This window comes from Notechis scutatus, chromosome 5 (assembly GCF_049901735.1).
Source record: "Notechis scutatus isolate UNSWTSFEM ecotype Mainland chromosome 5, rNotScu1.2, whole genome shotgun sequence".
Classification (NCBI taxonomy): domain Eukaryota; kingdom Metazoa; phylum Chordata; class Lepidosauria; order Squamata; family Elapidae; genus Notechis; species Notechis scutatus.
The window spans coordinates 98,357,443-98,368,232 of NC_142013.1; the positions used below are offsets into that span (position 1 = coordinate 98,357,443).

The 10,790-nt window shown below is 41.3% G+C and overlaps 1 long non-coding RNA gene across 2 annotated transcripts; it reads right to left on the minus strand.

The window, feature by feature from the left end:
- Positions 1-772: 772 nt before the first annotated feature.
- Positions 773-10,723, minus strand: LOC148130591 (uncharacterized). 2 transcript variants are annotated; one of them, XR_015749927.1, is made up of 4 exons: positions 10,583-10,723; positions 8,681-8,779; positions 2,173-2,266; positions 824-1,410 (listed from the first exon to the last, which is right to left on the minus strand). It is a non-coding gene; the product is annotated as an uncharacterized LOC148130591 (long non-coding RNA). The 2 variants fall into 2 exon arrangements; XR_015749928.1 differs by lacking the exon at positions 8,681-8,779 and having other exon boundaries at positions 773-1,410; positions 10,583-10,657.
- Positions 10,724-10,790: the final 67 nt, after the last annotated feature.

Genomic DNA, 10,790 nt, shown 5'->3' on the forward strand with positions numbered 1-10,790 from the left:
GGCCCAGGCCTTAATGGCCCACCCATTAACAAAAGTAGGGGTGAGCTTCCGCTTCTGAGTTTCTACTTCTCTTTTAGGGGAAATATTCTGATTTTTTAATATATCCTAAAGTATTTCATTTCATTTCTCGAGGAGGGGGTGGATTATAACTTCCAACAATGCAATATGTAAGCACACATGATTAAAGTGTATGTTTCAATGAAGCACTAAGTAAACAGAAGCTGACACCTCCTATACATGGTACACATACTTGAGCATCTTTTTACAAAAGTTCATATATAGTTACTATTTATATGCAGTTATATGCAGAAGTTCCAATGCCAATAGAATAAGTGTTAAATTTATCCAAAGAGTTGTTTGTCTGTTTGTTTTAATGTGGAAGGGAAAAATTTAAACTCACCTATCAATGCACTGAGTGACTTGATCAACAATATTTCAGGAGATTCCTGTAGTATCAATTCAGAATAAGACTGCATCTTAGGGAAATCATCCTGAGATGACAATTTGATTAGGGTTTGGCCAGGGCATGTCTTACAGTTTCTCTAGAAAGTGATAAGGGATATCTGGATCCATCACACATGGACCTAGGAACTATACAGGAATATGGAGTGATTTCTTCATTATATGAAAGTGTTTTCCTTTATTTATATTCAATTCTGGCTTTAATCACTGATCTAAAAAGGCTAGATAACAGCCAATTCTCTTTCTTTGGGTTGCCAAGTGAAATATGACAAAATAACAAAAGTAAATAACCACCAGACCTATATCTTTTAAAAATATATTTGGAATTGTGAAAAGGCCACAGTAGAGTAGTGCTGAAGAAGGAAGAACGTTTTATCATAACTGCCTAAATAATTACAATAGAAATCTAGGTATTTTAAGAACATTTCTCTGGAGCTCTCTACAGACAAATCAATGTCTTTCCTAAATATGAAACCGACTGACCATATCAGGCAATTTTATCTATTATTTAGAAAGGCCAAGACTTTGTCTTAGAGCAACAATAATCTCAGAAATACTCTTTTTTTTCCCCCTGAATAACCCACAGTAGTACATTTCCGACAGGAAGCTCTCATCTTCTGAAAATAGTTAGCATTGATCAACCAGGAAGCTCTTGGGTAACTTGTGCTAGGTGTTTCTGCAGCTTCGCATTTCTCTGGCTCTGTCGTCACATGTGTTGGTTGATGAGCCTCCAGGGTAGGGTCTGAATCACCATAGCCAGGTGATATCGGGTCCTGATATCATCACAGTACTGTTGGTAGGGTGGAGCTGTGTCTAATTCCCTGATGGCTCCATCTTGATCCTTCTAATTTGAGGATGACTCTTCACCCAAGGGCATAGTATTAAAGGGAATATATGACATTAAAGATATGTGAAGTGAAAGCCTTTCCCTGAAGTCTTCAGATGTTCCTGAAAAGAAAGTTGTCACAACCATGCTAAGTGTCTTCAAGACTCCTCCTTATTGCCAAGTTTTGAAACTACATCAGACTTGTAAAATAACAAACACCTCATTATGTTAGAATCAGACCAAATCACTGACATTTAATCGGAATTATTTAGTGTGTCTGCTCAATCTGGAAGAAGGGTGCCTTTTTGTTATTGTTTTTTTTTTAAAGTGAAAGAAGAGCAGAAACAAAATTATCTCATGCCCACAATAGAGTTTTCAGAAGGTAATGTAGGGTGTGGCCGAGAAAGACTAACATGCTTTTCAGAGAAATGAAGCAACTTAAATCTGTCCTTTTTGTATATCTTGAAACATTGGTTTCTTTTCAAAGCACCTTCTTTCTTCTTTCAATCCCTTCCCTTTGGGTGTTGGCAAAAAGACTTCTCTGCAGAGTGAGGGTGGAACACCTAATTAATTTGAAACTGATTCTGGCATTTTACAATGTTTTCTTTTGACTGAATTTTCATCTTGAGGGAATAAAATAATGAATCTTAAATTCCGGCACTGGAAGAGACCTCTGTTAACCTTAGCTTGCAGAGAATAGTAATAACTGCTTGAGCAGCTCCACCGAATGGATTGTGACACCTCTTTCCTGTTAGACAACTTTTACTGGAAAATACACATGTGACATTTTCACAAGCCTGTGTCTTTGTTTCTCCCCAAGTATTATTCTTGGCTTTTGTGAGTAACAAGAAAGTGTTACATATGTTAGGTCTATGAAAATTCACCTGTCCTGCTGCAAGGACCAGATTTGATGGATTGGTAACAACCCATCTTGTCTCCGGTCAGTCCAACGATGATCCATTCTGACTTGGATTTTGTCTGGAACAAGATTTAGGAAAACAAACTGCAAATTAAAATGCTAGTCTCACATTCATAGCTAGCTATATGGTTGTCTCTTTTCTTCTTGAATTGAAAAAGTGGTTAAGGCCTAATCTATATGATACTTTTTTTAAAAAAAATGATTAGGTACCATCATGTTGGTGCTGAATGTTAACGACCACATAGATTTTCTCAATCAATGATACTGATGGGTTAGCCCCCACTTTTTAAATTTCCCCTCCCCCTATTTGCAGAACTTTTCTGAGGAAACTAATGAAGCTCAAGCAAAACATATCTACCACATAATAAGGAAAGTCTGCTCCAAATTGACTTGAGATGTTTATAAAGACCTTGTAAAAATGATTCAGGTCAGAAAACTCTCCTCCCTCTTTTCCTCTTTTAACTCTGTTGGCAAGTTAGCTATTGTCAATTTCAGAGCCCATGAGAGCATTTGCTTTGGATAAGTGTTGACATTCATTCAGAATAATCTCTCAAGACTCATAGTCCAGTTCTGTTTATAGCAGTATCAGCAAGTCAGTGCATTTTTTTCCCAATACAGTTTTGTAAACAATGCCACTGGCAATAAAAATGAAGAAACGATTCAATGACTGTTGGGCTAAACTGAAACCAGAATTCCTGACAAGAACTTGTGTTCAAGATAGAACAAGAAAAGCAAAAGAGTGAGAGAGCTTTCCCAACATTGTACCATCAGATATAATCCCCATTGTAAATAGGATGGGAACATTTGTCTTGATTTGCTTTGCCATTAGATAATACTTTTTTTCCTGACTATCCACAACTGGCTCTATCATTGTAACACTGAGGCAAATATTCCAATACTGAGAGGCAGCCCTACTAAACCTCTAGTTATTCTCAGTGGTTAAAATGCAGTATTGCAGGCTATTTCTGCTGACAGATGATTGCCAGCAGTTTGAGTCTCACTGGCTCAAGGTTGACTCAGCCTTCCATCCTTCCAAGGTCAGTAAAACAAGGACCAAAATTGTTGGGGGCAAGATGCTGACACTATAGATTGCTTGGAGAGGGCTATAAAGAACTGTGAAGCAGTATATAAGTCTAAGTGCTATTGCTATTAAAGCTCCACCATTTTTCTCAGGTATGATGAATAATGTCCTCCTATTGCCAGTACTGGGCACTGGATACTCTCTTAAATTGAATTAACAGAGCGAGTGATGATGCACAGCAGAGAACCCATTGGCTTGACATCGGATCCTGAAACATGCCCATGTTTTTCTCAAATAGCACATGAAAATTAACATCTGAGTTATCTAAAAATGGTGCATGTAAAAAAGGATATGGGTGGAAAATGGGGAAAGAGATATATAAACAAATAATATAAGATCATTAACTCATACGAACTGAGCTGAAGTTTATGAGATATATAAAACAAAAGTCTGGATTTGTTAAGGTCTTCTCTTTGGAGATAATCATGTTTTAAACAGGAAAGCCAAAAAAAAGTGTAAGAAGTAAGTGATACTAATGGCTGATGGAGAGAAGCAGAATTTGTAAACTTCTCTTGCATCTCTTTTCCCCTTAAAGGAAGTTCTAGTTGGTCATCTTTACAATAGTGAGAGAAGGAGGGAGACTTAGCTTAGAAGAGACAAGGAAAGGGTAGGGAAGAATTTAGCTAATCTGTATCTCCATAGCCAGCCATTACATCAAAGAATATAAAGGAACTAGGGGAAATGGTAATTGCAGAATCACTTTCAATATTCTTTGAGTTTTTTACTGCCTTTCAAGAACGAATGGATTCAAAATATAAGAAGTAGGTTTAGTATAGGTGTTGGGAAACTCTTCCGTACCGAATGGCTGTCAGCCAGTGGAACAGAATGCCATATAAACAGAGGTGATATTCAGCAGATTCTGACCAGTTCTAGAGAACCAGTAGCGGAAATTTTGAGTAGTTCAGAGAACCGGCAAATACCACCTCTGACTGGAGATTTTACAGTATCCTTCCCTGCTATGCCCACCAAGCCATGCCTACAGAACCAGTAGTAAAAAAAAATTGAATCCCACCACTGCATATAAATATGTGAGTTTTTCTTTTGCTGGAGAACTTCAGACTTCAAACAGAAGCTTAATAATTGTCTGTCAGAAATGTACTGATAGAACTTGCCCTGAGCAGGAGGTAACTTCTAAAATTCATTCCAATCCTATAATTTGACAGTAATCCAACCATCTTTTATTTTATCTCAAACTGCAAAGCACTCTTTTATATTTATCATCATTACCTTTTATATCTTTTTAAAGGGTAATTGTTATTCTAATACTATTTCTAGGGGAAAACACCTCTTGGGAAATTATCCAACAATTTCTCAAAAGCAGGATTCCCACTTAGCAGTGACAATAGCACAGCTATTGAACAAGTCAAGTCTTTCTTTGTGATTTAACTGAAGGGTAGGAAACAAAAATTATGCAGATCAATAGAGAGAAATTTGTTCAAAGAAGACAAGTTAGCCACACAGCATATTGGCCACTTCATAATTATGGTAAAAAGAAAAACACTCATCAACCTATGAATTTTTTTTCCAACAGTCTCTTTCATTAAATTGGACAAGTGCTAGACAAGATAATGCAAAATAATTTATCTTTCAGCAAATGCATCTAAATGGAAAGCAACTATTTTGTAATCTAGGATGATTGTAGAAAACTCATTTCTATAGTTCCACCATATCGAGGCACTTTCAGTTCTTGAACATCTAAAAGAGTTTAAAGAGAGATTGCCAGACTTAGCCTCAAGAATCATACCTGTTAGACACTTCGTAAGGCTGATACCTCAACTAGATGGTTAGAAGCCTTGTTTCTCCTACTGAATGAACAGTAACCTCCTGCTCAATTCGAGATATACTGTGTGGCAACTCTAAAAAGACCATAGAAATATTTCCTACACCCAGGGGGTGGGGGAAAACCAGGGTCAAGGGTGACAATGAATTATGTGTCTCAGAATCAGATACACCCAGGCAGTGCCGGACATATTAACTCCCAATAAATCCCTTTGAAGTTTTGGAAGTTTGGCTCGAGACTCATGATTTAATTGGGGTAACTGCCGGAATCCTGACACTGTGTTTTCCAGAAAATAAGACCCGGTCATTTTCTTTTGGGCTTGAAAATAAGGACTAGGAAAGTGATAGTTAACCTTTTCCATGTTGCATGCCAAAAGTGCAGTCGCGTGCGCATGCTCGCATGCCTGCACCCATGATGCAATGTGCGTGCTACTCCCCCCACCCCCTGTGCATTCACACATGACTCCCTTGCACTGCACAACTCTGCCCATGCGTACGCAACCTCCACATGCCACATGCCTCTGTGCATGCACATGTGTCTCCCATACATGCATCTCCCCCCGCGCATGTGTGGCAGACACCTGACAAACAGCTGGCTGGCAGGGGGCACACACACATACACAGTGGGGATCTTCCGGGTGACCTCTCGTGTGCCGGCAGAAGTGGCTTTGTGTGCCACTTCTGGCATACGTGCCATAGGTTCACCATCATCGGACTAGGACTTATTTTCAGGGATGTCTTATTTTTTTTTCACCTACAGGAAGTGGCCAGCATGGGGGCTGACAGGAGTCCTCTGTCCCAACATCTACTTGCCTGAGGCCATAACAGAGCAAGCTCTCAGCGTGCCCTGGCCTCCACCCTCCCTGCCTGCTAGCCTTGCTACTGCTGGGACACTGGAGCTCGGGTCTTGCTCGGACTGCTGCTACGATTAGGCAGAAGGCCATGCAACACATCAGGGTCATCTTCCCCCCATGGCTCTGCCTGGCTGCTGGGCCTGCTGCATGTGCCGCTGCTGGTCTCATGGGGCTCTTTCCTTCCTGGCCATGTGTTGCTCTCAGCAGCAGTAAATCTGAGGATGGGAGAAAGAAATGCAAGAGTGGAGAAGTGTGTGTGTGTGTGTATAGAGATAGATAGATAGATAGATAGATAGATAGATAGATAGATAGATAGATAGATAGATAGATAGATAGACAGACAAAAATCATAAATCAATAATCAGGATCATTCCCTGGAAAAACAGTCTAGGCAAGATAATGCTAATGTATCTGGGTTGCAAAATCTCAGATAACCACTAGTTGGTGGAAAAGATCCTGAGCTTTAGATATCTCTTAGGGGCCATCTATCAGTACTATGAATTTCTGCAGCCTAAATGTCATAATAGCCCCTTCCTTCCTTCCTTCCTTCCTTCCTTCCTTCCTTCCTTCCTTCCTTCCTTCCTTCCTTCCTTCCTTCCTTCCTCCCTCCCTCCCTCCCTCCCTCCCTCCCTCCCCTCTCCCTCCTTCTTCCCTCCCTCTGTCCTTCCCTCCTTCTCTCTTTCTTCCCTCCCTCCCTCCCTTCTTTCCTTCTCACTAAAATTTAAAGCTTTGGTTTCAGCTTGTATACTTGCATACTGTTTCTGTGAAGCAAGGATAGCTAAACAGAAGGAGAAATCATATTAAGAGATTGATTTAAACATCTATGACATGCATTCATCAGCAAAAGTCATCAAATGCACAGTTTAGAGCAGGGTTGAATGTATCAATTTCTCTTTTGGCATACAAGACATCAGAAAAGTCATAAATGTTTAGGGTACCAAATTCATATCTTGAAGTTAGAGTGACAATAATTTCTGATATTACCTTTGGAAAGGAAAAGAAAATGCATTAACTGTAGCTGCTGAATAATTTGTATCCCTCCTAGATAAACAATTACACATCAATAATTTTTCTGTCTTGGGGGTGGGGAACCAGGGTGATTTTGTTGGGGAGGGATTTTCTTTTCTTTGCAAAGGTCAGCCAAAGATCTAAATCCATAGCAGAACACATTCCCAGTTTTTAATCAAAGGGAGTAATGCTTGAGATTGAGATTACTATAATGATTAATAACTCTGATGCATGAATCTGTCAATATGCCTGCATTTTGAATATCTGGAACGATTCTTACCGTGGCGCCTATTTATAAAGAACTTTGCATAAAGCTGAATGACAAAGCTACTTTGATACTGCTTTGATGTTAATGCATGAATGAAACCTCACCACTAATAATGATCCTGTAGCTTTGGACAACTATCCAGTGCAAGTTCCCATGACATAAGAATGTTATAGAACAGGGAGTGTCAAACCCAAGGCCAGCAGGCCAGATCTGGTCCACAGGGTGCTTAGACCTGGCCTGCAGGGCTGTCCTGGAAAGAGCAAAGGACTGGCCTGTGGTGACTCTGCCAATGAAAATGGAGCTCAGGAGGACTGTGCACAGCCCTCCCGACCTCTATTTTTGGCTGCGATGGCCTCCTGCAGCTCTCTGCCAGAGAAAACGGAGCACAGGAGAGCTCCATTTTTGCTGGCAAAGTGCTCAGGCCACCACAGGACCGGCACGAGTGATGTCGAGCTAGCCACACACACCCATGGCCACACACACCCCGAGGTGAAACACAACCCTGATGCAACCCTCACTGAAATTGCGTTTGACACCCCATTACAGAATGCTTCCTTCTTTATCAGTATTACTCCTTTTGTCTACAAATGTTCTGACCAAGGCTTCCTGAGACCGTAATTAAGCATACACTTAGTCCAAACAACTCTTTTTATTTCAATGCTGCAAATTATGTTTATTCCCAGCCCATAATGAGTCCCAAACAGTCTCTTGAGATAAGCACCCACCTTTATCTCATTTGAATTGCTGGCAACAACTAAAGTGCCAAATTAACTGTAAAAAGCCAAGTGAAGTACAAAGTCCATACAGAGCTTCAAGGTTTAATTCGAACAGAGCAAAATATGTTGCTTCCTGCAAAGGTTCCTGTCCCTTTGCACTTCCTTTATATCTTATGGGAAGGGCAATCATCTCCAAGCCTTACTCCTGAGTCACCCTTTTTGTCTTAACTGTTCTTGCCTTCTGGCAGCTCTGCGCATGCGTGCACTGGGAACAAGCTCCCCTTGTTCCTCTGCCTCGCTGCTGTCAGATTGTGGAGGCTCCAGAGTCAGCATATAACTCCCAGATGGACCTGGCCCCATCTCTGCATCAGATGCAGGACCATTGTCCGTCCTCCCCAGACTCCCAAACTGGCCCATGTTCTTCCCCACTGTCCAATTCTGCTGCCATCTCTGCAGGCTGCCAGCAGACCACAACAACAAATAGAAAATCCTGTTCTAGTTAAATGATAGTACAGTAAGTAATGACCAGAGACATCAACAAAGAAGCAAACCAAGACATAGTCCTCCATGCAGTCTTAATAAAAGCAAGAATCACCCAAGGAACATACCTTGTTCAACATGTATGCTCCTTGGCTCCTAAATAAAGCTAAAGAATAATAATAATAAATAAACCTTAAGGGGATTTGCTGCTATAACAAAGAGAATTTCCAAGTATCTGTGTACTGCTCTCAATTATGTCTCAATCTGCTTTTCGACCTCCCGGTTACCTGTTGCTTTGAATTTCCTGAGTCTAATTTTTCTTCTAAGACAAGTAGTTTGTCAATTCACAACACAACGGGATTCAGTTGGTTTGCTTGAGCATTCTCCTAAGACAGAGAGAATCTCAATTAGTATTGTTGCCATCAGTGCAGGGAAATTCTTGGCCAATCTATTTGCGCTGTATAAATTTTAGCCTAATTGGAACCCACTTTATTCAGGATGTGTGAGCATGTGTGAGTGTGTGGGCTGACCATTTGTAATATGCACTCTAGACCTGTGAGAACAGAATACAGTAACTTAATATATAAGTCTAGTGTCCATCCAGAGTTATAAAGGGTGGAGCGCTGAGGATGCATGTGTGACTTGGAAAACGATTAAAGGTTGTATTTTTTTTCTATAAGAAAAGCACATCCTTGATATTACTTAAAAACCTATCCTAAGCACGCATATCAGAGATGAAAGGAATATTAGAGAAGCAGTTCTTCTTTAGGTTTTTCTTAAAAAGGAGGGAGAGGGAGAGTTCCTTGATATTCCCGCTTCTGACACGGACTTTAGAACAAACATATTTTGCAAACATTTGAAAAGCAGTCAGTTAGAAATCAAGTTGATGATCTCTCCAGTACGCGGGACTGGAGTTTTCAAAAGTAAAAAGTGCACGTATCTATTTACTACTAAAAACTCTGAATGCCGTGACTTCCAAGTAGGTGAAACTGTGTATCAAAAGGTAATTTTTTTTCTTTTTTTTTTTTGGAACCCAGGTACCTTGAATGGCTTGACTGAAAGAATGCATCTAAAATCCAAGATCTGTAAGTCTTGAGGGAATGAAATTTGATATCATGGCTGATTCAGTGGCTGCTGCTGCTGCATTGCTGCTGACAGGGTCATATGATCTCCACTTGCGCTGTTCATTTGGTGCTACTTACCTGCCTACTGGCAAGAAACAAGAAGGGGAGGGAAGGGAGGGGAAGGGAAGGTTTCCAATGCTCCCTGTCAGATTTCCACATGGAAATTCAGTGGAGAAGTGACTCCTACCCTCCACTTCGTGTCTTTTGGCCCTTCTTATTTCTTTCTTTGGATTCGGGAATGATGACCCAACACTGACCCAAGATGGTCTAGCCCTTCACCAAAACCCAGCATTATTTCCATCCAAAATTTCGATGCCACAACATGCACGCCCTCTGTTCTTATTAAAACAATCTGAAGGAGGAAATGGGGAATCACATCCCCTCCACCTCCATAACACTTTGGGACAAATCTGTCCTTTCAGCTAGGTTAATTAATGTCTGGATAAGCATCTCTGGGGGTGCTTGGATTATGGGCGACCAATTCAGGAAAGCAAGATTCAACATGAAGCAGCAACCAGATTCCACAAATACTGAGAAGCATTTTCCTTTCCTTTCCTTTCATCCAGAAATGAATATCCCTTTGCTTTGTGAAACAGACTTTAGATTTTACTTTCAGGAGCTTCAGGTGGTTGGGTTATGTTTTGGTTGGGAAAGAGGGCAGGGGTAAGAAAGAGGAGGAGGAGGAGCAATTGGCAGGAGGAACAGGAGGAGGGGTTGAGTTTCCCTAAGGTGGAGCTGCATCTTGTATGAAATTATTACAGATTAAAACCCTGCGATGGAGAAGGGCTTCAAGGCTGAGTCCAAAGGCTAGAAGTCTCTCTTATTTGCGCCTATCCCCCAGCCTCCGGCCACCTCTTGACTAAGAACAAACCGAGCTAACGAGAAAGGCCAGAGGGAAAGAGGAAAGGGGCATCGCCGCCGCTTGGATCATTTAAAAAGAAAAGGCAGGGAAGAAGACACCCACCCCGCCAGCCCCGCGCTCGGCTTCTAGATCCTGCTGAGCGCCTCTTTTATTTCCTGCACCCACCCACCCCCCACCCCGAAGCCCGCAAACGGTTAACTCACTGCCATGCAGAAAGTCAGCCCAGCTGGGAAGTCTGCTGTGCATGTTAATTGAGGCGAAGGGATAACTGTTTACAGGATGATCTAGTAGTGGCTGCCCTTCCTCCCTCCTCCTCCTCCTCCTCCTTTTCTCGCGGCTCGCTGGGATGGTTGGCGCTGCTACCTCCTTTGGACCGAGGATTTTCACTTCCCGGGACTAGAGAGCTACGCG